Source organism: Scyliorhinus torazame, chromosome 2 (genome assembly GCF_047496885.1).
Source record: "Scyliorhinus torazame isolate Kashiwa2021f chromosome 2, sScyTor2.1, whole genome shotgun sequence".
In the NCBI taxonomy this organism is placed as follows: Eukaryota; Metazoa; Chordata; class Chondrichthyes; order Carcharhiniformes; family Scyliorhinidae; genus Scyliorhinus; species Scyliorhinus torazame.
In genome coordinates this window covers 271,578,391-271,605,687 of record NC_092708.1, presented here as the reverse complement: position 1 = coordinate 271,605,687, position 27,297 = coordinate 271,578,391, and the positions used below count along the sequence as shown (strand labels likewise).

The 27,297-nt window shown below is 54.0% G+C and overlaps 1 protein-coding gene across 11 annotated transcripts in view; it reads right to left on the bottom strand.

The window, feature by feature from the left end:
• The window catches only part of ptgr2 (prostaglandin reductase 2), a 228,136-nt gene that overhangs the window by 117,975 nt on the left and 82,864 nt on the right, over positions 1-27,297 (bottom strand). The window contains exon 1 of one of the 11 annotated variants that reach the window (XM_072487437.1): positions 17,582-17,613. The exons of 7 other annotated variants lie outside the window; for them this stretch is intronic. The gene's annotated coding sequence lies outside the window, so the exon portion shown is untranslated. Of the gene's footprint in view, positions 1-17,109; positions 17,482-17,581; positions 17,614-27,297 lie in introns of those variants that run through there. 3 more of the 11 variants (XM_072487482.1, XM_072487471.1, XM_072487443.1) reach the window with 3 other exon arrangements.

The following is a 27,297-nucleotide window of genomic DNA, read 5'->3' as shown; positions in this document are numbered from 1 at the left end:
CCCCTCCCTCCCTCTCCCCCCCCCTCCCCTCCCTCTTCCCCCCCCTCCCTCTTCCCCCCCCCCGGTCCCTCCCTCCCTCTTCCCCCCCTCCCTCCCTCCCTCTTCCCCCCCCTCCCTCCCTCTTCCCCCCTCCTCTTCCCCCCCCCTCCCTCCCTCTTCCCCCCTCCCTCTTCCCCCCTCCCGGCTTCCCCCCTCCCTCTTCCCTCCTCCCTCTTCCCCTCCCTCTTCCCCCTCCCTCCTCCCCCCTCCCTCCTCCCCCCTCCCTCCCTCTTCCCCCTCCCTCCCTCCCCCCTCCCTCCCTCCCCCCCCCACCCTCCCTCCCCCCCTCCCCTCCCTCCCTCCTCCCCCCTCCCCCCCCCTTTCCCCCCCCCACCCTTCCCCCCCCTCCCCCTTTCCCCCCCCACCCTTCCCCCCCTCTCCCTCCTCCCCCCCTCCCCTCCTCCTCCCCCCTCCCCTCCTCCTCCCCCCTCCCCTCTCCCTCTCCCCCTCCCCCCCTCCTCCCCTCCTCCTCCCCCCCTCCTCCCTTCCTCCCTCCTCCCCCCCTCCTCCCCTCCTCCTCCCCCCTCCCCTCCTCCCCTCCTCCCCTCCTCCTCCCCCCCTCCCCCCCCCTCCTCCTCCCCCCCTCCTCCTCCCCCCCCTCCTCCCCCCTCCCTCCTCCCCCCCTCCCCCCCCCTCCTCCCCCCCCCTCCCCCCCTCTCCTCCCCCCTCCCTCCCCTCCTCCCTCCCTCCCCCCCCCTCTCCTCCCCCCTCCCTCCCCTCCTCCCTCCCCCCCCCCCCTCTCCCCCCCTCTCCTCCCCCCCTCCCTCCCCCCTCCTCCCCCTCCCCTCCTCCCCCCCTCCCCCTTCCTCCCCCTCTCTTCCCCCCCTCCCCAACCCCCTCCCTCCCTCTTTCCCCCCTCCCTCCCTCTTTCCCCCCCTCCCTCCCTCCCTCTTTCCCCCCCTCCCTCCCTCTTCCCCCCTCCCTCCCTCTTTCCCCCTCCCTCCCTCTTCCCCCCCTCCCTCCCCCTCCCCCCCTCCCTCCCTCTTCCCCCCCTCCCTCCCCCTCCCCCCCTCCCTCCCTCTTCCCCCCCCTCCCTCCCCCTCCCCCCCTCCTCCCTCTTCCCCCCCCTCCCTCCCTCTTCCCCCCCCTCCCTCTTCCCCCCCCCTCCCTCTTCCTCCCTCCTCCCCCCCCCTCCCTCCCTCTTCCCCCCCCCTCCCTCCTCCCCCCCTCCCTCTTCCTCCCTCCTCCCCCCCTCCCTCCTCCTCCCTCTTCCCCCCTCCCTCCTCCTCCGCCCCCCTCCCTCCCTCTTCCCCCCCTCTTCCCCCCCTCCCTCTTCCCCCCTCCCTCCCTCTTCCCCCCCTCCCTCCCTCTTCCCCCCCTCCCTCCCCCTTCCCCCCCTCCCTCCCCTTCCCCCCCCTCCCTCCCCCTTCCCCCCCTCCCTCCCCCTTCCCCCCCTCCCTCTTCCCCCCCTCCCTCCCTCCCTCTTCCCCCCTCCCTCCCTCCCTCTTCCCCCCCTCCCTCCCTCCCTCTTCCCCCCCCTCCCTCCCTCCCTCTTCCCCCCCTCCCTCCCTCCCTCTTCCCCCCCTCCCTCCCTCCCTCTTCCCCCCCCTCCCTCCCTCCCTCTTCCCCCCCCTCCTCCCTCCCTCTTCCCCCCCCTCCCTCCCTCCCTCTTCCCCCCCCTCCCTCCCTCCCTCTTCCCCCCCCTCCCTCCCTCCCTCTTCCCCCCCTCCCTCCCTCCCTCTTCCCCCCCCTCCCTCCCTCCCTCTTCCCCCCCTCCCTCCCTCTTCCCCCCCCTCCCTCCCTCTTCCCTCCCTCCCTCTTCCTCCCCTCCCTCTTCCCCCCCTCCCTCCCCCTCCCTCTTCCCCCCCCCTCTTCCCCCCCTCCCTCCCTCTTCCCCCCCCTCCCTCCCTCTTCCCCCCCCTCCCTCCCTCTTCCCCCCCCTCCTCCCTCTTCCCCCCCTCCCTCCCTCTTCCCCCCCCTCCCTCCCTCTTCCCCCCCTCCCTCCCTCTTCCCCCCCTCCCTCCCTCCCTCCCTCCCTCCTCCTCCCCCTCTTCCTCCCTCTTCCCCCCCTCCCTCTTTCCCCCCCTCCCTCCTCCCCCCCCTCCTCTCCCCCCCCCTCCCTCCTCCCCCCCTCCCCCCCTCCCCCCCTTCTCCCCCCCTCCCCTCCCTCCCTCCCTCCTCTCCCCCCCTCCCTCCTCCCCCCCTCCCCTCCCTCCCTCCCCCCCTTCTCCCTCCCTCCCCTCCCTCCCTCCCCCCCTTCTCCCCCTCCCTCCCCCCCTTCTCCCCCTCCCTTCCCCCCCCTCCCTCTTCCCCCTCTATCAAAACGCCAAATGAAACACCTGGCTCACCCAACCCTTCCTAAGACTCATCTGGTCCTTCACCCTCACATGGTTTGCTGCAGAATCACCACATCAGCTTTAGACTCTTCAAATGCGCAAACACTCTTGCTCTTTTCACCAGCCCCCCAAACCCTCACCGTCCTGTCAGCGCCCCACCCCTGGCCCTCCTATCCGCCATCACCATTACCCCAGGCCCCAATCATCCGGAAGGATCCGCCCTGTCCTTTTGTTTCCGTCGACCCCCACCCCCCACTCCCAGAATCCCTCATCGACTTCCTCTTGCAAACACCTCCCCCCACCATTCAAAACTCCCAGAATCCATTGAAACCGCCAATGATCGCGGCCCCTCCCCACCACACTCACTTTCCCTAGCCAACCTTCGTTGCTAATGCGGTGACCCCAACCAGAGCTCCCCCTTCTCCCACCCCCTCCTTAATAACCCGGCTTCCCATGTGCCCAAAACCCCTATCCCTCAAACCAAGAAAACAAAACCGCACCCATAAGGAAAAACCCAGAACACATGTAAATAAAGCCCCCACTCAAGAGACAAAAAACAGAACCCCAATCAAATAAAAAACCCTTAATAAAAAAGGCAATCCCCATCCCAGTACTTCAGCCTAACGAACACCTCTGCCACCTCCACTATCTCAAAATAAAAGTCCTTCAAATTGTGAGTCACTCTCAGCTTTGCTGAGTAGACCACTTCAAATCTCACTCTGCTGCCGCACAATGCCGCCTTCACCCCGTCCAAAGGCTGCCCACCTTCTCGCCCACCCTGCCGTCAGATCTTAGTATATTCGTATACCAACAACTTCCCACTTCATATCTCGTCTCTGCTTCGCCCAACTCAAAACCTTCTCCTTCACGTGGTAGTTGTGGAAGCAGACTTTAACCGCCATTGGTGGCTCATTTGCTTTAAGCTCCAGCCTGAGCGACCAATGTGCCCGGTCCATCTCATACTCGGAGGGTTCTTCGCCATCCCCCATCGACTCAGCAAACATCTTCACAAAGTACTCGGTCGGCCTCGGGCCCTCCATCCCCCCAGGCAGACCCATGATTCTTAAGTTTTGCCTCCTCAGGCAGCACGGTGGCGCAGTGGTTAGCATTGCAGTCTCAAGGCGCCAAGGTCCCAGGTTCGATCCCGGCTCTGGGTCACTGTCCGTGTGGAGTTTGCACATTCTCCCCGTGTTTGCATAGGTTTCGCCCCCACAACCCAAAAAGATGTGCAGGGTAGGTGGATTGGCCACGCTAAATTGCCCCTTAATTGGAAAAAATTAATTGGGCACTCTAAATTTTAAAAAAAGAAAAAAAAGTTTTGCCTGCTCGACCTTAGCTCTGAGCCCTTTGTTGACCTCCGCCACCTTCCGCAGTTCCTTACCCATCAAGGTGAACAGGTCACTGTGTTGCGACAGTGCCTCCTTCGTCCCCTTCAACTTCTCTCCCTGCTCCCGCACCTCGACCAACACCTTCATCACTGCCGCCTTTACTGGGGCAATCGCCTCTTCCACCCACTCTGTAAGCTTCATCACTGCCGCCTTTACTGGGGCAATCGCCTCTTCCACCCACTCTGTAAGCTTCATCACTGCCGCCTTTATTGGGGCAATCGCCTCTTCCACTTACTCTGTAAGCGAAGCCATCATCTCTCTTTGAAGCATCTCCAAATGTTTGGCAAATAGTCTTTCAAACTCCACTGACATCACCTCGGTCAGAGTTTCAACAGTGAGGGGAGTGGCCCCACCCGACGATCCAGCCACCACCATCTTTCTTCCTCTGGGACTCACAGCAGCACTCGCCGGCAGACGTTCGCTCGCCCCTTTCTTTCCAGGACCTTCCTTCTGGGTCTTCGCCATTCCCCAACTTCCTTATGACTTCCCACACCAGCTCATCCAAAAACTACCCTGAAACCGAACATAAAAGTCCAAAAACCAGACCCTCTGGCAGGAGCGACCTCCACCTACATGCTGCCACCGGAAGCCCTCAGAAGTGCTTTTTTAACACCCTTTAACTCCTTTATAATGAAGATGAGTGGAGCCACGCAGGGTGACGGTTGGTTGATTGGTGTGGAGTTGAGTGGTAGGGTTATTTAAGTCCTCACTGATATTGTGGATGGCCCCCGCAATTAGGAGTTAGGCGCCCTCCTCCAAGAGGTCTTGTATGGAGGTTTCCGGAGTGTCCTCCTTGTTGTGGTTGGGTTTTCCGTGTTTGTGTCTCTGTCGAGGCTGTGCTGTCATGCCCTTCATATCCCTTTTGTGATGTGTGCAGTGTGGGGCGATAGCTAATATTCCTCGGTCAGCTTGGGCATACTTCCCTTCAGGTGTTTTTCTTTTCCTCTTCATCTGAGTGAGCACTGTGTTATAAATCCCGGTGCCGTCATTTATGGGAGGTACCGGGTAGGGGAGGGATTTGGATCCCCCTCCCAGGGCACCCAATTATTTGGTGTCTTGATGATTCTTCTCTTCAGTGAAGGGGTCTTCCCAGCTGGTGCTGGCGTAAACATTTTTTTTAGGGTAAATGAGTGCACTGCCCTGGGTGGGGTTGGTGAGGTGCATTATCGGCCTGGGGTGTAGGTTTTGGCGTGTGCTGGAAGTCCTGGGGCTGTGCTGGAGGTGTTGCAGGTACTGTTTCCTGTGTGTCAGTGCACTGGGCTAGGCCAGGTCCAGTGCTGTGGTTGGTATCCTGTTGCCCCCAGGAGATTCTCCCTTCTCGAAGGTACTGCTTAGGGGCATTCTGAGAGGCTGGGTTTTGCTTATTCTGTACACTGGAGCCTGGCATTGAGCTAAGTCCTGTCATTTGAATGTTATCCTATTGCCCCACCTAATGGTCAGGATGCTTTCTTGGTTCAATGAGCAGTTTGCTCGGTTCTTCATTAATGGGTGATGGCTGTACGCCGGGGGAATACGGACCTTTGGTAAGATCCTGATCTTTTGTTATCCTGTGAACCACTGCTGGTAGTTCTCCTTATTTCTTGTTTTTCTTGGGAGGTGTTGATGGCACTGATCAATAATTCAAATTCATGTTGGATCATAATTCATGTTGGTACTGGTCCTCTCTGTATAAATATATGGAATGATGTTGGTTCTGTATTGGGTCTGAGACTGGGGTTATGTTGCATTGTGTGATATATATGTAACACCCTTTTAGGGCTGGGGCTCTCACGTAGTTTTGTTGTATGTTTCCTTTGTTTTAAGGGCAGTTCCTGCATGGGTGCCGATGGGTCTGGTATCTGAGGAGGAGGAGGTTGTGGTGGGTCACTGGTGCCTCTGGAGTTGAGGGAGGTATATATTAGTGCACACCCGAACATGGCGTGAAAAATCTATCCTGGACTCTTGTGGTAAATGCGAGCAATTGCACCATTTTACCATGTTTTCATGGTCTTATCCTATTTCTGACTTGTTCTCTGGTGGAGCTTTTCGAGGTATCAAGTTATGTCTAATGATTGTATTAACCCAGTTGTACTGCTGTTCTCCTGTGCCCCTCTGTATTCATGTACGTTGAGCCTTTTCTTTACTTTCTCTGCTATATTCATCTCCTGGTTTTGTTGCGTTGACTTCTAAAATCTCAATAAATACACTTTTAAAAAAAGATTCTGGAAAGGTCCCAACAGACTGGAAAACCACAAATATAGCACCTCTACGCAAGAAAGGAGTCAGCAAGCTGGACATTACAGGTCAGGTGGACCAACATCTGTCATTTGGAAAATGATGGAATCCGTTATTAAGGAGATTTAGAAAATCATAACATAGTAGGGCAGCAAGGTGGCACAGTGGTTAGCACTGCTGCCTCACGAGGTGGAGGGAAGTGGGGCTGGTCAAGGTGGTGGATCTGTATTTGGAGGAAGGATTTGCCAGTCTGGAGGAGATGAGGGAGAGGGTAGAGCTGCCGAGGGGGAGTGAGTTCAGATATCTGCAGGTTAGGGACTTTGCGCGAAAGGTCTGGAAGGGGTTCCCTAGGCTCCCGGGATACACCCTGCTGGAGCGACTGCTGCTCCCGGATGTGGAAGGGGAGGGAAGAATTGGGGATATATACAAGTGGCTGGGGGAGCAGGAAGGTGAGTTGGTTGTGAAGATCAAGGAGAAATGGGAAGCGGAGTTGGGAATGGAGATCAATTGGAGAGTATGGAGTGAGGCACTGCGTAGGGTAAACGGGACCTCCTCTTGTGCAAGGATGAGCCTGATACAGTTTACGGTGGTGCACAGGGTGCATATGACTCGAGCAAGAATGAGTTGGTTCTTTCAGGGGTAGCAGATGAGTGTGAGATGTGTGGGCGGGGGCCACGAATCACCCACGAATCACGCGCACATGTTTTGGAGTTGTGAAAAATTGGGAAGATTCTGGGCGGGAGTGTTCACGGTCTTAGCCAGGCTAGTGGAGGAGGAGGTGGACCCGGATCCTTTGGATATATAATATGGCGATATTTGGGGTTTCAGAGAAGCCAGAGCTCATGGAGAGGAGGAAGGCCGATGTCGTGGCCTTCGCCTCGCTGATAGCACGGCGACAAATTTTACTGGAGTGGCGGTCGGCATCGCCACCGGGGGTAGCAGCATGGTTGGGTGACCTGTACGACTTCCAGCGGTTGGAGAAGATAAAGTATGAGTTAAGGTCTCTGCAGGGGGAGGGGGGGGGGGGGGGGGGGTGTTGAGTTTGAGGAGCTGTCCGTCGCAAGGGGGGGGGGGGGGGGGTGGGGTGGAGGGTGAAAAGGGGAGAAAATCTGTACAGACTATATAGTTGATTGCTGGGAAGTACGTTTCCCAGGATGTTTAGGGTCCTGGGTTCAATTACAGCCTCGGGTGACTGTCTGTGTGGAGTTTGCACTTTCTCCCAGTGTCTGCATGGGTTTCCTCCGGTTTTCTCCCACAGTCCAAAGATGCGCAAGTTAGGTGGATTGGCCATGCTAAATTACCCCTTAGTGTCCAAAACGGTAGGTGGACTGGCCATGATCAATTGCCTTTAGAGCTGTGCAGGTTAGATGGGGTTGCAGGGACAGGGTGGAGGATTGGGCCTAGGTGAGGTGTTCTTTCGGAGCACTCGATGGGCCGAATGGCCTCCTTCTTCATTGTAGGGAGTCTACGGATTCTAAGACTCATGAAGAATGAACACGGTTTTATTAATTAGTATTTCATGTTTGACAATTCGATTTGAGTTCTTTGAGGACGTAACAAGCAGGGTGGATAAAGGGGAACCAATAGATCTAGTGTATTTGGATTTCCAAAAGGCATTTGATAAGGTAGCACACAAGAGAACTACACAAGAACCCGTGGTATCGGGGAAATATATTAACATAGATAGAGAATTGAATAACTGTCAGGAAACAGTATCGGGGTAATTGGATTATTGGGTTTGCAACCTGTAACTAGTGGAGTGCCACAGCTGGGGCCTCAACTATCCATAGTCTGTACAAATGACTTGGATGAAGGATTGTCACCAAATTTGCTGATGATATATAGTAGGAAAGCAAGTTCTGAAGAGGATACAAAGGGTTTGCAAATAAGATAGTGTGGGCAAAACATTTGCCCGATGGGAGTGTAATGTGGGAAAATGTAAGGTTGTCCATTTTGAAGGGAATACAGGAAAATAGAATGTTACTTAAATGGAGAGAGAATACAGAGCAAGGCAGTAGAGTGGGATCTGGGGTAGAGAGGCCATGAACATGAATCACAAGAAGTCACTTGCAGGTAGAGCAAAAAATTAGGAAGGCAAATGGGATATTGGCCTTTATTGCAGTAGGGGTGGAGTATAAAAGTGGGGAAGTGTTGCTACATCTGTGCAGGGCATTGGTGAGATCGCACTCAGAGTACTGTGTAAAGGGGCGGCATGGTAGCACAATGGTTAGCACTGTTGCTGTAGCCATTTAGGATGGCCACTTACAATAAGGAACATGGATGGTCGCAAAGCATAACGGAAAAAATGGACAATGCAAGGTTCAGGCAGGCTCAGAGCCTGAATGTATATATATATATTTTTAAAAATATATTTATTCAAATTTTTCAACAAATTTTCAACAACTTTCCATAGTTTCAACAAAAGAAACAAGAACACAACAATCAGAAATTATACATTGGATTTCCCCCATATACAATAACCCCCCATATAACATTTAAAAACACAAATAGGGACAAACCCTCCCACCTTCACCCAAACGCCACCTCAAAAGAACCCCCCCCCCCCCGCCCTTGGGCTGCTGCTGCTGCTGACCTCCTAACGCTCTGCGAGATAGTCTAGGAACGGTTGCCACCGCCTGATGAACCCTTGCGCAGACCCTCGCAAAGCAAACATTATCCTCTCCAGCTTGATGAACCCGGCCATGTCATTGATCCAAGCTTCCACACTAGGGGGCTTCGCATCTTCCATAGTAGCAAAATCCTCCGCCGGGCTACCAGGGACGCAAAGGCCAGAATACCAGCCTCTTTCGCCTACTGCACTCCCGGCTCGGCCGATACCCCAAATAATGCCAATCCCCAGCTCGGCTTCACCCGGGCGTTCACCACCTTGGACATAGTCCTCGCAAAACCCCTCCAGCGCCGGGCATGACCAGAACATATGGACGTGATTTGCCGGGCTCCCCGAGCACCTCCCACATCTGTCCTCCACCCCAAAGAACCTACTCAACCTCGCCCCTGTCATATGCGCTCTGTGAGTAACCTTGAATTGTATTAGGCTGAGCCTGGCGCAAGAGGAGGAAGAATTAACCCTACTCAGGGCATCAGCCCACAGACCCTCATCTATCTCCTCCCCAAGCTCCTCCTCCCACTTGCCCTTTAACTCCTCCACCGAGACCTCCTCCTCTTCCTTCAGCTCCTGGTAAATCGCCGAAACCTTGCCTTCTCCAACCCATACACCCGAAATCACCCTGTCTTGAATCCCACTTGCCGGAAGCAGCGGGAATTGCCTCACCTGCCGCCTCACAAACGCCCTCACTTGCATGTACCTGAAAGCGTTTCCCAGGGGTAGTCCAAACGTCTCCTCCATCACCCCTAGGCTCGCAAACATCCCATCGATGAACCATCCTTCTAATCCCTGCCCGATGCCAGCTCCGAAACCTCCCATCCATCCTTCCCGGGACGAATCGATGATTCTCCCGAATCGGGGACCAAACAGAGGCTCCCACCTCGCCCCTGTGTCGCCTCCACTGCCCCCAGACTTTCAGCGTCGCCGCCACCACCGGACTCATGGTGTACCTTGTCGGCGAGAGCGGCAGCAGTGCCGTCACCAGCGCCCTCAGGCTCGTGCCCACACAGGACGCCATCTCTAGCCTTTTCCACGCCGCCCTCTCTCCCTCCATTACCCACTTACGGATCATCGCCACATTGGCTGCCCAATAATAGCCACAAAGATTCGGTAGCGCCAGCCCCCCCCCCCCCCCCCCCGCTGCGCTCCAGAAACACCCTCTTCACCCTCGGGGTCTTATTCGCCCACACAAATCCCATGATGCTCCTGCTTACCCATTTGAAAAAAGCCTTGGGGATCATAATGGGAAGGCACTGGAACACAAAGAGAAACCTCGGGAGGACCGTCATTTTGACCAACTGCACCCTACCCGCTAGTGAGAGTGGCAGCATATCCCATCTTTTAAAATCCTCCTCCATCTGCTCCACCAACTGCGTCAAATTGAGCTTGTGCAGGACCCCCCAACTCCTAGCTACTTGGATCCCCAGGTACCGAAATCTCCTTTCCACCCTCTTCAGCGGTAGCTCGTCTATCCCCCTTCCCTGGTCCCCTGAATGCACCACAAAGAGTGGTAGCTCTTCCCTACGTTGGGTTTATACCCCGAAAAGTTCCCAAACTCCACTGGATCCGCAACATACAGCAACAGGTCATCAGCATACAACGACACCTGGTGTTCCTCTCCCCCCCCCCCGAACCAATCCCCTCCATTTCCTGGACTCCCTCAGTGCCATGGCCAGCGGCTCGATTGCCAATGCAAACAACAAGGGGGATAACAGGCACCCCGTCTCGTCCCCCGGTACAGCCGATGGTACTCCGACCTCCGCCGGTTCGTAGCCACACTCGCCACCCCGGACTCTATATAGCAGTCTGACCCAACAGATGAACCCCTCCCCGAACCCAAACCTCCGCAACACTTCCCAAAGATACTCCCACACCACCCGATCAAAGGCCTTCTCCGCGTCCATAGCTGCCACTACCTCCACTTCCCCCTCCACCGAGGGCATCATAATCACATTGAGGAGCCTCTGCACATTTGTGTTTAGCTGCCTACCCTTCACAAATCCCGTCTGGTCCTCATGAATCACCCCCAGGACACAGTCCTCAATTCTCGTAGCCAGCACCTTCGCCAGCAACTTAGCATCAACATTGAGGAGCGAGATCAGTCTATACGACCCACATTGCAATGGATCCATGTCCCGCTTCAAGATCAAAGAAATCAGTGCCCTGGACATTTTTGGGGGCAAGGTCCCCCCTCCCTCGCCTTATTAAAAGTCCTCATTAGCAACGGGCCCAGCAGGTCCACCTATTTCCTGTAGAATTCAACCGGGAACCCATCCGTTCCCGGGGCCTTCCCCGCCTGCATGCTCCTTTAACCAACTCCTCCAGCCCAATCGGCGCCCCCAAACCAGCCGTCTCCTCCTCCTCCACCCTCGGGAACCTCAGCTGATCTAGGAATCGTCGCATCCCCACCTCCCTGCTGGGGGCTCAGACCTGTACAGATCCCCATAGAAGTCCCGAAATACCTTGTTTATTCTCACCGCACCATATTCCCCCCTCTATCCTTAACTCCACCTCTCCCTCGCTGCCTCCCTCTTACGAAGCTGATGTGCCAGCATCCGACTCGCCTCTGCTTTCCCAGTGGTCAACAGGTCGAATTCCGTCTGGAGGTTCCGTCGCTCCCTAAGTAGCCCCTCCTCGGGGGCCTCTGCGTACCTCCTGTCTACCCTTAAAATCACCCCCACCAACCTCTCCCTCCCCTCTCTCTTCTCCCTGTGGGCCCTAATGGAGATTAGCTCTCCCCTGACCACCGCCTTCAACACCTCCCAGACTACCCCCACCTGCACCTCCCCATTGTCATTGGCTTCCAAATATCTTTCAATACACACCCGCACCCGCCCGCACACCCCGTCATCCGCCAACAGTCCCACATCGAGGCGCCACAGCGGGCACTGGTCCCTCTCCTCCCCCAACTCCTGCTCCACCCAAAGCGGGGCGTGGTCCGAGATGGCTATGGCCGAATATTCCGTTACCCCCACTTTCGGGATTAGCGCCCTACTCAAAATGAAAAATCTATCCGGGAGTAGGCTCTATGGACAGGGGAAAAGAAGGAAAATTCCCTGGCCAGCGGCCTGGCAAACCTCCATGGATCCACTCCCCCATCTGGTCCATAAACCCCCTGAGCACCTTGGCCGCAGCCAGCCTCTTACCCGTCCTGGACCGAGAACGGTCCAGTGCTGGGTCCAGCACAGTGTTGAAGTCCCCCCCCCCCCCCCCAATTATCAAGCTTCCTACCTCCAGATCCGGAATCCGACCCAACATGCGTTTCATAAATCCGGCATCATCCCAATTCGGTGCATATACGTTCACCAGTACCACCCGCACCCCCTGCAACCTACCACTCACCATCACATATCGACCTCCATTATCCACTACAATATTCAGTGCCTTGAACGACACCCGCTTCCCCACCAGTATTGCAACCCCTCTGTTCTTCGCATCCAGCCCTGAATGAAAGACCTGCCCTACCCATCCCTTTCTCAGCCTAACCTGATCTGCCACCTTCAGATGTGTCTCCTGGAGCATAACCACGTCTGCCTTCAGTCCCTTTAAGTGCGCGAACACCCGGGCCCTCTTGACTGGCCCGTTCAGGCCCCTCACATTCCAAGTTACCAGCCGAATCGGGGATCTACTTGACCCCGACCCCCCCTGCCGACTAGCCATCTCCTTTTCTAGGTTTCTAGGCCAGCCATATGCCCGCGCCTCCCGCACCCTCCAGTCCCCCAGGCGGCGAACCCCCGCCCCGACTACCTCTCCTACTTCCAGCTCCCTTTTGGCCAATGCAGCAGCAACCCAGTCGACCCTCCCCCCCCCCCCCCCCCCCGCAAGACTCTCATCTAGCCATTTTGCTCCCCCCATGACACTCCCGTACGTCAGCTGACTCCTGCTGACCCCGGCCTCTCCCACCATTCCATCGACCCCCCAGTGTGAGAATCCCCCCATCCCTTGGCAGTCAGTGTGCACTCCTCTCCAGCACCGCCCTTCCCCCCCCGGCCCCGCCCCTATCCTTCCCTAACGTGGGAAAAAGCCCGAGCTTTCCTGAGCCGGCCCTGCCCTCTCTGGCGCAGCTCCATTTTGCGGCCTTACCCCAATTCCCCATCCCCGGGCCTCCACCCCCCCCCTCTTCCTGTGGGGCCCTGCCCCTCCAACACCGACGCCCACACTCTCCCACAGCCCCCACATCAAATCCATTCACCCATCCCCACCCAGCATTCAAACAAAAAGAACATTCCCCAAACGCGGTAAACACAGTAAACATATCCCCACGATAAACCCTCAATTTGAGTCCAGCTTTTCAGCCTGGATAAAGTTCCATACCTCATCAGGGGTTTCAAAATAGTGGTGCCGATCTTGGAACTTGACCCACAATCGCGCTGGCTGCAGCATCCCGAACGTCACCCCCTTCCGATGGAGCACCGCCTTAGCCCGGTTGAAACCAGCTCTCTTCTTAGCCACCTCCGCACTCCAGTCCTGATAAATTCGGATCTCCGTGTTCTCCCACCTGCTGCTCCGCTCTTTTTTGGCCGATCTCAGGACACACTCTCTGTCCACAAAGAGGTGGAACCTCACCACTCCAGCCCTTGGCGGCTCGTTGGCTTTGGGTCTCCATGCCAGGACCCGATGAGCCCCATCCAGCTCTAGGGGCCTCGGGAAAGCTCCCGCGTCCATCAGCGAATTGAGCATCGTGCTCATAGATGCCCCGGCATCGGGCCCCTCCACTCCTTCAGGGAGACCCAGAATCCGAAGATTCTTCCTCCTCGACCTAGTCTCCAGGTCCTCAAATTTTTCCGCCTACCTCTTGTGCAGCACCTCGTGCGCCTCCACCTTCACCGCCAGGCCCAAGATCTCGTCCTCATTCTCCGAAGCTTTTTGCTGCACCTCCCGGATCGCCGCCCCTTGGGCCTTCTGGGTCTCCACTAGCTTCTCAATCGCCGCCTTCATTGGCGCCAGCATTTCTGTCTTCAGCTCCTCAAAGCAGCGTTTAAGAAGCTCCTGCTGCTCCTGCGACCATTGAGCGCACGCTGCTTGGTCTCCACCCACCGCCATCTTGCTTTTCCTCCCTCGCACTTTTCGCTGCCCCAGGATCACTTTTTTAGCCGCTCCACTCCTGGTCCAATCCATATAATGTCGGGGGGGACCTTGTTGTCACCTTCCCACACTGGAAGCAGTCGAACAATTGCCGTTGGGGCCCCTCTGAAGAGCCCCAAAAGTCCATTCCCGGCGGGAGCTGCCGAACGTGCGACCTACCTAGCATAGCCGCAACTGGAGGTCAGCCTGAATGTATATTTGTGAACGAAGAGACGGTATCGAAACCCCCAACCGATTAGCATTTTGATGGCCCATCTCAGCTAGACAAAGGACTGATACTTGAGCGACCGATACAATCCCAGACATTCCGGCGCCACTCTCTGTACCCAGGAAGCGTAAACAACAGGGTCAATGACTGCTTAGGACACGCCCAGCCATCAAGGCACCCGCCCCTTTATTAGTTCAAATCGAACACAGTGATCAAGAATTACCCATTTAGTGGGGTCCAAACCGAAGGACCGCTCAAAAGAGCGCGAAAACCCCCAAAGATAAAGAGGGAGACCACAGTGTGTTCTCTTGGACCTGGAGTTCCAGCAACGTCTACCTCCAATTGCAGCACCACCAGAAGCAAGTTCAAGTTCAACGCCTGCTACCAGACGGATGAGCCCAGCTGAGCAGCAGTTACCTCTACAGACCCGAGACCTAGAATCGAACAACGGCCACTGTTCCTCTGACCTAAGCCGGTGCCTGAAGTTAAGTACAGATTGTCATAGTTGATAGGTGTAGTTTAACTAGTAGTGTCTATGTTGCATGATTAATTGTGTGTGTAAATAAAGTACCCTTGATCTTGAACTAACTGGTGTTTGGCTCTTTGATTGATATCTGGTTGAACCTTGTGGTGGTATCATTTGATACCTGGCGACTCTGAGCAATATAATATTGATATCCAAAGAAAGAAGGGCAACCTCACTGACTGCCATATTTACAGTAGGTAAGAAAGGCAACATTGCTTCACAGCGCTAGGGTCCCAGGTTCGATTCCCGGCTTGGGTCACTGTGCGGAGTCTGCACATTCTCCCCGTGTCTGCATGGGTTTCCTCCGGGTGCTCCGGTTTCCTCCCACAAGTCTCGAAAGACGTGCTGTTCGGTGAATTGGATATTCTGAATTCTCCCTCCGTGTACCCGAACAGGCACCAGAGTGTGGCGACTACGGGCTTTTCACAGTAACTTCATTGCAGTGTTAATGTAAGCCTACTTCTGACAATAAAGATTATTTTTTAAATAAATTACTGTTCTGGCTTGCTTATTTGAGAGATACACTTGCAGGTCAGAGGGGGTTCAACAGGTAGATTCCTGGGATTAAGGAGTTTATTATGGGGAAAGGTTGAGCAGGCTGGCCTGAACTCATTGAGGTTTTGAAGAATTTGAGGTGAGCCTATTTAAACAGAAAAGATTCTGAGGGGGCTTTCCAGGTTAGATGCTGAGAGGATACTTCCACTCAGGGGAATTTAGAATTACAAGAATGCAGTTTCAAAAACAAAGGTCTGCCATTTAAGATGGAGATGAGGAGGAATTTCTTCTCTCAGTGCATTGATAGTGTTTGGAATTCCCTTCCCCAGAAAGCAATGAAGGCTGGGTCATTGAATGAGGCTGGTTAGACAGATTTTTAATCCACAAGGGTATCAAGGGTTATGAGTGGCAGGCAGGAGGCTGGAGTTCAGGCCACAATCAGAGCATCTCGTCCTGCGAAGCTCCTTCACCATTCCATAAGATCATGTCTAATTTTAACTTGATCTGCCCACATTGTCCCTGTAGCCCTTAGCACCCAAAAATCTATCAACCTCTCTTGGAAATATATTCAGTGATGGAGCATCCAGAGTTCTCTGGGATACAGAATTCCAAAGATTCACAACCCTTTAGTGAAGAGGTTTCTCCTCAACTCAGTTTTAAATGTCCAATCCCTTCTTCTGAGACTGTGATCCTGTGTTCTAGATTCCCCAGAAAGGGGGAACTTTCTCTTAGCTCCAAGCCTGTCAAGTCCTTTAAGAATTTCATGTTTCATTTAAATCACCCCCTCATTCCTCTAAACTCCAGATAATGTCAGCCTAGTCAACTCAATCCCTCTTCAAAAAGAACAATCCCTCATTCCAGGAACCACTTCAGTGAACTGTCATGACACTTGCTCGAGGGAAAGTAACCCTTCCTTAAATCAGGAGATCAAAGGGTGACACAGTGGTTAGCACTGCTGCCTCGCGGCACCGAGGACTGTTGCCCTTTTTAATAATGAGGCTGTATTTATAATATGATGTTATGTCCCAACAGCGTCGCCAATACTGTGGGTTTTTCTATTTATCTTGGTGAACCAATGACCACACAACCAGTTCAAAAGATGGTTTATTTACACACATTAGGATTACTTTGACATGCAAACACAATATCTAATACGAGTTAAACTACACCTATCAGCTACAATAACCAATACTTAACTTCAGGGCAACCGGCACTGTGCAGATGGATAAGGCCTTTATCTTGATCTCACGTGGCTGGTTTGAAGAAGTGGCTCTGTCTCTGCTGGGCTCATCCGTCAGGTAGTGATCGTTGGTCTTGAACTTGACTGGTCGTTATGCTGCAGTTGGTGTGGGCACAGGTCGATCCTAAAAGAGGCTGGCACCGGCCGGGTCCAAAAGAGGCAGAACACATGGCTGTCCCACCTTTTATCCCTCTGGGATTTTGCGCTCTTTGGGGCGGTCCTTGATCTTGGACCCAATAGTTCGACAGGGCTCTGATCACTGCCTTCGATTTTGGCCAATAAAGGGGCAGGTGCCTTGGTTACTGGGTGGGTCCTTGGCGGTCATTGACCTTGGCAGTTGGGCTCTCGGAGTAAAGGGAGTGGCGTCGATCAGTCTGTGGCTGTACCGGTTTCTAGATTGGAGTCCTATTGTTCGTGGAAACGGGCCATTAAAATGCAAACGAGCGGGGGTTTCGATCAGGTCTAGCTACCTGCGTTTCAAATGCACAGAATCTCTGTATCTGTCGGAGTCCTGGGTTGGCCATAATTCCCATGGTCCTTTGCAGGTGGCCATCTCAGATGGCTACAGGACCCAGCCCCGGATCAGTCTGTATGGGGTTTGCACACTCTCCCTGTGTCCGAGTGGGTCTCACCCCCACAACCCAAAGATGTGCAAGGTAGGTGGATTGACTACGCTAAATAGCCCCTTAATTGGAAAAATTAAAAAGTCAGGAGATCAAAACTGCACTCAGTACAGTGCACAGTGTGGCTTCACACTGCCTAATGCAGTAATACATATTTATACTCCAATCCATTTGTAATAAAAGCCAACATGCCATTTGATTTCCTGCTTGTTGTTAATTGTCTGTTACATGTACAAGGACACCCAGGCCTTCCAATGCCAACATTTTGCAGTTTCTCATTATTCAAAATATTCAAATATATAAAACATCCTGGATAGTATTGAACTTTTTGGGTACACATACTAATTATTCTAAACTGTTGATAGCACTTTACTCAAAGGCATCTTTACCATACAAAGCAGGTTTGGAGGGTAAATCCCCGGACTCTGCAATTTACTGACGGGAAACAGGAGTCTCCTTGCAGCAGACTTCATTGAACACGATCAATTTACCCTTCTATTCCTTTCACCTCAATCTGCGTCCCCTGATCTCTACTACAATTGGCCTCAGTACTCAAGGCAGGATGTGGGGTGACAGAAGAGACTCCACCTCACACCACGAGCCAGACTTTAGTCGGTATCAGGCCAGTGACCTGAGGGTCAAACCTCTCCAGAGCCAACTGGTAACTGGTTTGTCCATTTTGGTCCACTCGAGGTTTACAGTGAAGGGGAGTTGGGGGGCAGAGTTAGGATCCATGGCTTGTGGCGGGGGCCAGGTTGCTGCTGCAAGCGGACAACATTATTACTATGTCGGTCGCTGCCACTTGGTCTGACTGTGCATCCTGTACCGGAGCCCTGACTGCCTCTCCTCCGGGATACTCACTTCTCCGCCAGCCCCGCAAATTCCAGAAGAGGCCGGCTCACTCTGTGCGGAGGGATACGAGCTGCGTGGAGCGCCACCTTGTTAAAAGGGCAATACTCCAGCTCAAGGCGGGACCGTCTTAAAGGGGCAATGTCGAGATCAGGCCCCTTCTGCCATCTGACGGAGGAAGATGACCGTACAGCATTGTCAGGGGAGGAGCCAAGGAGTTTCCCCCGGTGTCCTGACCGAAATTTCTCCCTCAACCAACATCACAAAAGTAGCGTAACTGCTCTATCTCATTGTAGTGTGTTTTAATTAATTAATGGGATACAGGAATTGCTGGCTAGGCCAGCATTTATTGCCCATCCCTAACTGCCCTTGAGACGGTGGTGGTGAACCGCTTTCTTAAACCCCTACAGTCCAGGTGTTGTAGGAACACCAAAAGTGTTCTTAGAGAGGGTGTTTGAGGATTTTAACCCAGTGACAGTGAATGAATGGTAAAATGGTACCAAGTTGGACTGGATTTATTTATTGTCACGTGTACCGAGGTACAGTGAAAAGTATTTTTCTGCGAGCAACTCAACAGATCATTAAAAAAATATATATATATTTTATTCAAACTTTTCGGCCAAACAAAACAATACAAAGGTTTTCCCTTTTTACAACAGTAAAACAATATAAATAACAGTACCGTTTTAACAAGTAAATAAATAATATATAAACTAAATGGCAACTGCCATAACAAAAATAATAACTCTCCAGATAATAAAATCAAACAATCCAATATACATAACCAAGTACAAATATCTATACAAAAACCACCCCTGAGGACCCACCCGAGCCCCCCCCCCCCCCCCCCCCGCCCCCCTCCGCCCGGGTTGCTGCTGTCACCTTCCCATTTCCTTTATCATTCTGCAAGGTAGTCAATGAACGGTTGCCACCGCCTGGTGAACCCTTGAGCCGAACCTCTTAGCGTGAACTTTATCTGTTCTAGTTTTATAAACCCTGCCATGTCATTTATCCAGGTCTCCACGCCCGGGGGTTTGGCTTCCTTCCACATAAGCAATATCCTTCGCCGGGCTACTAGGGACGCAAAGGCCAAAACATCAGCCTCTCTCGCCTCCTGCACTCCCGGCTCTTCTGCAACCCCAAATATAGCCAACCCCCAGCCTTGCTCGACCCGGACCCCCACCACCTTCGAAAGCACCTTTGCCACCCCCACCCAGAACCCCTGCAGTGCCGGGCATGACCAAAACATGTGGGTGTGGTTTGCTGGGCTTCTCGAGCATCTCCCACACCTATCCTCTACCCCGAAAAATTTACTGAGCCTTGCTCCGGTCATATGCGCCCTGTGCAAAACCTTGAATTGTATCAGGCTTAGCCTGGCACACGAGGATGACGGGTTTACCCTACATAGGGCATCAGCCCACAGCCCCTCCTCAATCTCTTCCCCCAGCTCTTCTTCCCATTTTCCCTTCAGCTCATCCACCATGATCTCCCCCTCATCCCTCATTTCCCTGTATATATCCGACACCCTACCATCCCCCATCCATGTCCCTGAGATCACTCTATCTTGAATCGCCTGCGTCGGGAGCTGCGGGAATTCCCTCACCTGCTGCCTCGCAAAAGCCCTCAGTTGCATGTACCGAAATGCATTCCCTTGGGGCAACCCATATTTTTCCGTCAGCGCTCCCAGACTCGCAAACGTCCCGTCTATGAACAGATCTCTCAGTTGCACAATCCCAGCTCTCTGCCATGCTCCAAATCCCCCATCTATTCTCCCCGGGACAAACCTATGATTATTTCTTATCGGGGACCGCACCGAGGCTCCCATCCTTCCCCTATGCCGTCTCCACTGCCCCCAAATTTTCAGTGTTGCCACCACCACTGGGCTTGTGGTGTATTTCTTCGGGGAGAACGGCAACGGCGCCGTCGCCAGTGCTTGTAGGCTGGTTCCTTTGCAGGACGCCATCTCCAATCTCTTCCACGCCGCTCCCTCCCCTTCTCCCATCCACTTACCCACCATTGAGATATTGGCGGCCCAGTAGTATTCACTTAGGCTCGGTAGTGCCAGTCCCCCCCTATCCCTGCTACGCTGCAAGAACCCTCTCCTCACTCTCGGGGTCTTCCCAGCCCACACAAAACTCATGACACTTTTCTCGATTTTCTTGAAAAAAGCCTTCGTGACCATCACCGGAAAGCACTGAAACACAAAAAGGAATCTCGGGAGGACTACCATTTTGGCCGCCTGCACCCACCAGTGACAGGGGCACCATGTCCCATCTCTTAAAATCCTCCTCCATCTGTTCCACCAATCGTGTTAAATTAAGCCTATGTAAGGTTCCCCAACTCCTGGCTATCTGAATCCCTAAGTACCGGAAATCTCTTGTTACCTTCCTCAGCGGTAAATCATCTATTCCCCTGCTCTGCTCCCCCGGATGCACCACAAACAACTCACTCTTCCCCATATTCAATTTGTACCCCAAACTCCCTGAGTGTCTGCATTATCTCAGGCATCCCCTCCACTGGGTCCGCAACATACAGCAATAAATCATCTGCATACAATGATACCCGGTGTTCTTCTCCTCCCCTGAGTACTCCCCTCCACTTCCTGGAGCCCCTCAGTGCTATGGCCAGGGGCTCAATCGCCAATGCAAACAGTAGCGGAGGCAGGGGACACCCCTGCCTCATCCCTCTATAAAGACGGAAGTAGTCAGACCTCTGCCTGTTCGTGACCACACTTGCCACCAGGGCCCTATACAGCAGCTGTACCCATCCAATAAACCCTTCTCCAAAACCAAATCTCCTCAGCACTTCCCACAGATAGTCCCACTCCACTCTGTCAAATGCTTTCTCGGCGTCCATCGCCACCACTATCTCCGCCTCCCCCTCTGGTGGGGGCATCATCATCACCCCTAGCAGCCTCCGTATATTCGTGTTCAGCTGTCTCCCCTTAACAAACCCAGTTTGATCCTCGTGGACCACCCCCGGGACACAGTCCTCTATTCTCATCGCCATCACCTTGGCCAGGAGCTTAGCATCTACGTTTAAAAGGGAAATGGGCCTGTAGGACCCATACTGCAGCGGGTCTTTTTCCTTCTTCAAAAGGAGCGATATCGTCGCCTCCGACATAGTCGGGGGCAACTTCCCCCTTTCCCTGGCCTCATTAAAGGTTCTCGTCAAAAGCGGGGCCAGTAGGTCCATATATTTCCTATAAAATTCCACCGGGAATCCGTCCGGTCCCGGGGCCTTCCCCACCTGCATGCTCCCAATCCCTTTTACCACCTCCTCCATCTCAATCTGTGCTCCCAGTCCCGCTCTCTCCTGCTCCTCCACCTTCGGGAATTCCAGCTGATCCAGGAAACACATCATTCCCTCCTTCCCTTCCGGGGGCTGAGCCTTATATAACCTCAAGGCATAGAATGCCTTGAACACCCCGTTCACTCTCTCCGCTCCCCGTTCCATCTCTCCCTCCTCATCTCTCACCCCACCTATCTCCCTCGCTGCTCCCCTCTTCCTCACTTGGTGGGCCAATAGCCGACTCGCCTTCTCTCCATACTCATACTGTACACCCTGTGCCCTCCTCCACTGTGCCTCCGCCTTACCCGTGGTCAGCAGGTCAAATTCCACTTGTAACCTTTGTCTTTCCCTGTACAGTCCCTCCTCCGGTGCCTCTGCATATTGCCTGTCCACCCTCAGACGTTCTTTCAACAATCGCTCCCTTTCTTTACCCTCTTGCTTCCCTTTATGTGCCCTTATGGATATCAGTTCCCCTCTGACCACCGCCTTCAACGCCTGCCAGACGATTCCCACCTGAACCTCTCCGTTGTCATTAAGCTCCAAGTACCTTTCGATACACCCCCTCACCCTTAGACATACCCCCTCATCCGCCAATAAGCCCATATCCATTCTCCAGAGTGGGTGTTGTTCTTTTTCCTCTCCTACCTCCAGGTCTACCCAATGTGGAGCGTGGTCCGAAATGGCTATGGCCGTATACTCCGTCCCTGTCACCTTTGGAATCAGTGCCCTTCCCAAGACAAAAAAGTCTGTCCGTGAGTATACTTTGTGAACATGGGAGAAAAATGAGAACTCCTTACTCCTAGGCCTACTAAATCTCCAGGGATCTACTCCTCCCATCTGCTCCATGAAGTCCTTGAGCACCCTGGCCGCTGCCGGCCTCCTCCCGGTCCTGGACCTCGACCGGTTCAGCACCGTATTGAAGTCTCCCCCCATTACCAACTTTCCCGCCTCCAGGTCCGGGATACGTCCCAACATACGCCTCATAAAATTTGCATCATCCCAGTTCGGGGCGTATACGTTCACCAGAACCACCGCCTCCCCTTGCAATCTGCCACTCACCATCACATATCTACCCCCACTATCCGCCACTATGGTCTTTGCCTCAAACAGTACCCATTTCCCCACTAAGATAGCCACCCTCCTATTCTTCGCATCTAAACCCGAATGGAACACCTGCCCCACCCATCCTTTGCGTAGTCTGACCTGGTCTATCAGTTTCAGGTGCGTCTCCTGCAACATAACCACATCTGCCCTTAATTTCTTTAGGTGTGCGAGTACACATGCCCTTTTAATCGGCCCGTTCAGCCCTCTCACGTTCCACGTGATCAGCCGGGTAGGGGGGCTCTTTACCCCCACCCCCCTTGTCGACGAGCCATCCCCTTTTTTAACCGAGCTCCTCACCCGGTTCCCACGTACCCGTATATCCCACCGACGGTGCCCTCCCGCCTCGACCACCCCATCCCATAACAGCTCCCCCTTCTCCTTAGCAGCAGCAACCCAGTTAACCCCCCCCTCTCCGCTAGATCCCCCTCTAGCGTAGTTGCACCCCCAATGTTGCTCCCAGAAGTCAGCAAACTCTGGCTGACCTCGGCTTCCCCCCTTGTCCTCGGCCCCCACTGTGCGAGGCCCCCTCCTTCCTGCGTCCCCGTTCCCGCCACAATTACCATAGCGCGGGAACAAAGCCCGTGTTTCCCACTCGGCCCCGCCCCTAATGGTGCATTTCCCTTCTGCTTCCCCTTTCCGTCCCACCGGCGCCCACAGTTCCTCATACTCCCCCCCTTCCAACATGGGGAAGAGAGAAAAGTTACAGGATCACAGAATTAACAAATTGAAAAAATCCTCCCCCCCCCCCCCCTTCCCCTTCCTCGCCCCACATAATCACCCCACCACTTTGTCCCAGAAGCTCTTTCTCTCGCCAGACTATTCCAGCTTCTCGTCCACAATGAATGTCCACGCCTCTTCTGCCGTCTCAAAGTAGTGGTGCTTCGCTTGGTGTGTGACCCACAGTCTCGCCGGTTGCAACATTCCAAATTGAACCTTCTTTTTGTGAAGCACCGCCTTAGCCCGATTGAAACTTGCCCTCCTTCTCGCCACCTCCGCACTCCAATCTTGGTATACGCGGATCACCGCGTTCTCCCACCTACAGCTCCGAGTTTTCTTCGCCCATCTGAGGACCGTCTCTCTGTCATTGTAGCGGAGAAACCTCACCACTATGGCTCGAGGTATTTCTCCAGCCTTTGGTCTTCACGCCAGAACTCGATAGGCTCCCTCCACCTCCAAAGGGCCCGTCGGGGCCTCCGATCCCATTAGCGAGTGAAGCATCGTGCTTACATATGCCCCGACGTCCGCCCCCTCTGCGCCTTCGGGAAGACCCAGGACTCTTAAATTCTTCCTCCTCGAGTTATTCTCCAGTGCTTCCAACTTCTCCACACACCTTTTGTGCTGTGCCTCGTGCGTTTCTGCCTTCACCACCAGGCCCTGTATTTCATCCTTGTTTTCAGCAGTCTTTGCCTTCACGACCCGAAGCTCCAGCTCTTGGGTCCTCTGCTCCTCCTTTAGCCCTTCAATCGCCTGTAATATCGGGGCCAACACTTCCTTCTTCAACTCCTTCTTCAGCTCTTCCACACAGCGCCGCAGGAACTCTTGTTGCTCCGGGCCCCATAACAAACGGCCACCTTCCGACGCCATCTTGCTTTGAGCTTCCCTTCCTTGCCGCTGCTCCAGAGGATCCTCTGTAATCCGGCCGCTATCCTCTCCCTTTTCCATGCGTGTCCGGGGGGATTCCCTTCTGGTTTACCGCACAGTGTTTTTGGCCGTTTAAATTGCCGTTGGGGCTCCTATTAAGAGACCAAAAGTCCGTTCCAACGGGAGATGCCGAAACGTGCGACTCAGCTGGTCATTGCCGCACCCGGAAGTCTCCAGCTCAACAGATCATTAAGTACATGAGAAGAAAAGGGAATAAAAGAAAATACATAATAGGGCAACACAACATATACAATGTAACTACATAAGCACTGGCATCGGATGAAGCATACAGGGTGTAGTGTTAATGAAGTCAGTCCATAAGAGGGTCATTTAGGAGTCTGGTAACAGTGGGGAAGAAGCTGTTTTTGAGTCTGTTCGTATGTGTTCTCAGACTTCTGTATCTCCTGCCCGATGGAAGAAGTTGGAAGAGTGAGTAAGCCGGGTGAGAGGGATCTTTGATTATTCTGCCCGCTTTTCCCAGGCAGCGGGAGGTGTAGATGGAGTCAATGGATGGGAGGCAGGTTCGTGTGATGGACTGAGCGGTGTTCACGACTCTCTGAAGTTTCTTGCGGTCCTGGGCCGAGCAGTTACCATACCAGGGTGTGATGCAGCCCGATAGGATGCTTTCTATGGTGCATCTGTAAAAGTTGGTAAGAGTCAATGTGGACATGCCGAATTTTCTCAGTTTCCTGGGGAAGTATAGGCGCTGTTGTGCCTATAGTAAGGATGGTGTGTGGCTCGGATAGAAACTTGTGGTGTTCCCATTGTCATAATATACACCAGTATATCATGGTGCAGACACACACTGATGGACACACAGTGGGACCAATCAACATACACAACACCGCAGCCAATCACCAGTGAGAGCACACTCACTATATAGACAGGGGGCATCAGAGTTCCCGCTCATTCAAGTAGCAGCTAGCTAGGAGGACAGAGCTCATAGCCTGCAACACAGACATTCACCATGTGCTGAGTGCTTCGACTGGTTAGGACAAGGCAAAGGTCTTTAGTTAAAGCAAGTATCGTATTAACCCACAGTCTAAATATGTTTAAACAGTTAATGGTTCAATAAAATAGTGTTGCACTATTTCAAGTGTTGGTGACCTGTATGTGATCCAGAACACCCAACACATCATGATACCAGGTGTGGTGAGATACTAGCACTTCTTAGACCTACCTGCAAGTGATCTGCCTTCCGCCAGCATTCCGTCGTCCTGCAACATGGACAACATCAGCCCGCCGCCGCTCCGCATCGCCGGCAACCTCGGGGCCAACTGGAAGATTTTCAAACAGCGCTTCCAGTTCTTCCTCGAAGCCACGGACAGGGAGGGCGCCTCGGACACCAGGAAGATTGCTCTTCTCCTCTCCACGGCCGGGGACCATGCCATCCACATTTTCAACTCTCTCACCTTTGCAGATGACGAAGATAAGACGAAGTTCAAGACGGTCCTCCTCAAATTTGACACTCACTGCAGCGTAGAGGTGAATGAAAGTTTTGAACGCTATGTGTTCCAGCAGCGTTTACAGGGTAAGGATGAACCTTTCCAATCCTTTCTTACGCACCTCCGCATCCTTGCGCAATCTTACAGCTACGGGCCCACCTCCGACTCCATGATACGCGACCAGATCATTTTTGGTGTTCAGTCGGACCCCCTACGTCAGCAGCGCCTCAAAGTAAAGCAACTCACCCTAGCGACCGCCATCGAGACCTGTGTCTTACATGAAAACGCCACGAGTCGGTATTCCCATATACAAGCGGCTGAAATGGCGGGGCAAGGTCTCCACGAGGCGGAACGGGTCCAAGTGATTGAGCATCTCCAGGGCCTCAGCCTGGATGAGGGCGGCCATTTCGCGCGCTTTTCACGGACTCCCATGCTTGTACGCACCAAACGAGGGGACGGCGACGTTGAGGAACGTAATGCGTAGGCGCGCACCACGCAAGACCGCACCGCGTATGCGCGGTGGCGCAGCGAACGTGCTGACGTCACGATGTGCGGCAACTGTGGCTCCGCCCATTTAAAGCGGCAATGCCCCTCAAAATCTTGACAATGCCTACGATGTGGAAGACTTGGCTACTATGCTGCCTGCTGTCAAGCAGCTCAGCCTGCCCACTCATATCGCTTCAGCCAGCCTCGCAGGAATGTTCGGGCAATTCAGCCCACGGTCACCGAGTCCAATGCGGACCTCCCACACAGCAGTGACACCGAGGACCCGAAGGCGCCTTTTCGAGTCGGTGTCGTAACGACAAACAGGCTGTCCATGAAGCAAAGACACCAGCCGCTGTGGGTATACAGCATTGATCCAGACGATGAGTGGTGTGCCACCCTGACGGTCAACCGGTCCCAAATACGATTCCACCTGGACACTGGTGCCTCCGCCAATCTCATGGCGTGGTCTGCTTTCCAAAGCCTTTGTGTCAAACCAGCCATCCTTCCATCGGCCTGCCAGCTATTGGACTACAATGGCAACATCATTCCTGCTACTGGCTCGTGCCAACTTGAAGTGACGCACAAGTCACGAAAAGCCATCCTTCCTTTCGAGATTGTGGGCTCCTCGAAGGACTCCCTGCTTGCCACACAGGCGTGGAAGCTGCTGAACCTCGTTCAAAGAGTCCCCACCTCTCTTCTGATGACACTACTGCCTTCCAGGATGCTGACTTCAGGGCGCAACTCAACGCCATAATCGACCAGCACCGCGACGTCTTCGAAGGCATGGGCACGCTCCCATATACTTACAAGATCCTACTCAAACAGAATGCCACGCCTGTGGTGCATGCACCTCGCAGAATCCCAGCACCCCTCAAAGACCACCTCAAGCAGCAGCTGCAGGACCTCCAAGACCAAGGAGTGATCTCCAGAGTTACGGAACCAACCGACTGGGTCAATTCCATGGTGTGCATAAAAAAGCTTTCCGGCGAGCTCCGAATTTGTATTGATCCCAAGGATCTGAATAGCAATATCATAAGGGAGGATTATCCAATCCCCAAGCGCGAAGAGATCACATGCGAGATGGCTCGCGCCAAGCTCTTCACCAAACTTGACGCCTCGAAAGGATTCTGGCAAATCCAGCTCGACAAATCCAGCAGGAAACTGTGTACCTTCAACACCCCCTTTGGCAGATATTGTTACAACAGGATGCCGTTTGGGATCATATCGGCTTCAGAAGTGTTCCACAGGATCATGGAACAAATGATGGAAGGCATTGAAGGTGTTCGCGTCTATGGTCCACCACCCCTCAGGAGCATGTCAGTCGCCTCCAGCGTGTGTTCAAACGCATACGGGTGCAGGGCCTACGCCTCAACAGAGCCAAATGCTCCTTTGGTCAGACAGAACTCAAGTTCCTAGGGGACCACATCTCTCAGTTGGGTGTACGGCCGGATGCGGACAAGGTGGCTGCCATGAAAACGCCAGAGGACAAGAAGGCGGTCCTCCGATTTCTGGGCATGGTCAACTTCCTAGGGAAGTTCACCCCCAACCTCGCCTCTCATACCACGGCTCTCAGGAACCTGGTCAGGAAGACAACAGGCTTCCAATGGCTTCCTACCCACGAGCGCGAATGGAGAGAACTCAAAACCAAACTCACCACTGCCCCGGTATTGGCATTTTTTGATCCAGCGAAAGAGACAAAAATTTTGACCGTTGCCAGCCAATCTGGCATTGGGGCAGTGCTCCTGCAACGCGATGAGGCCT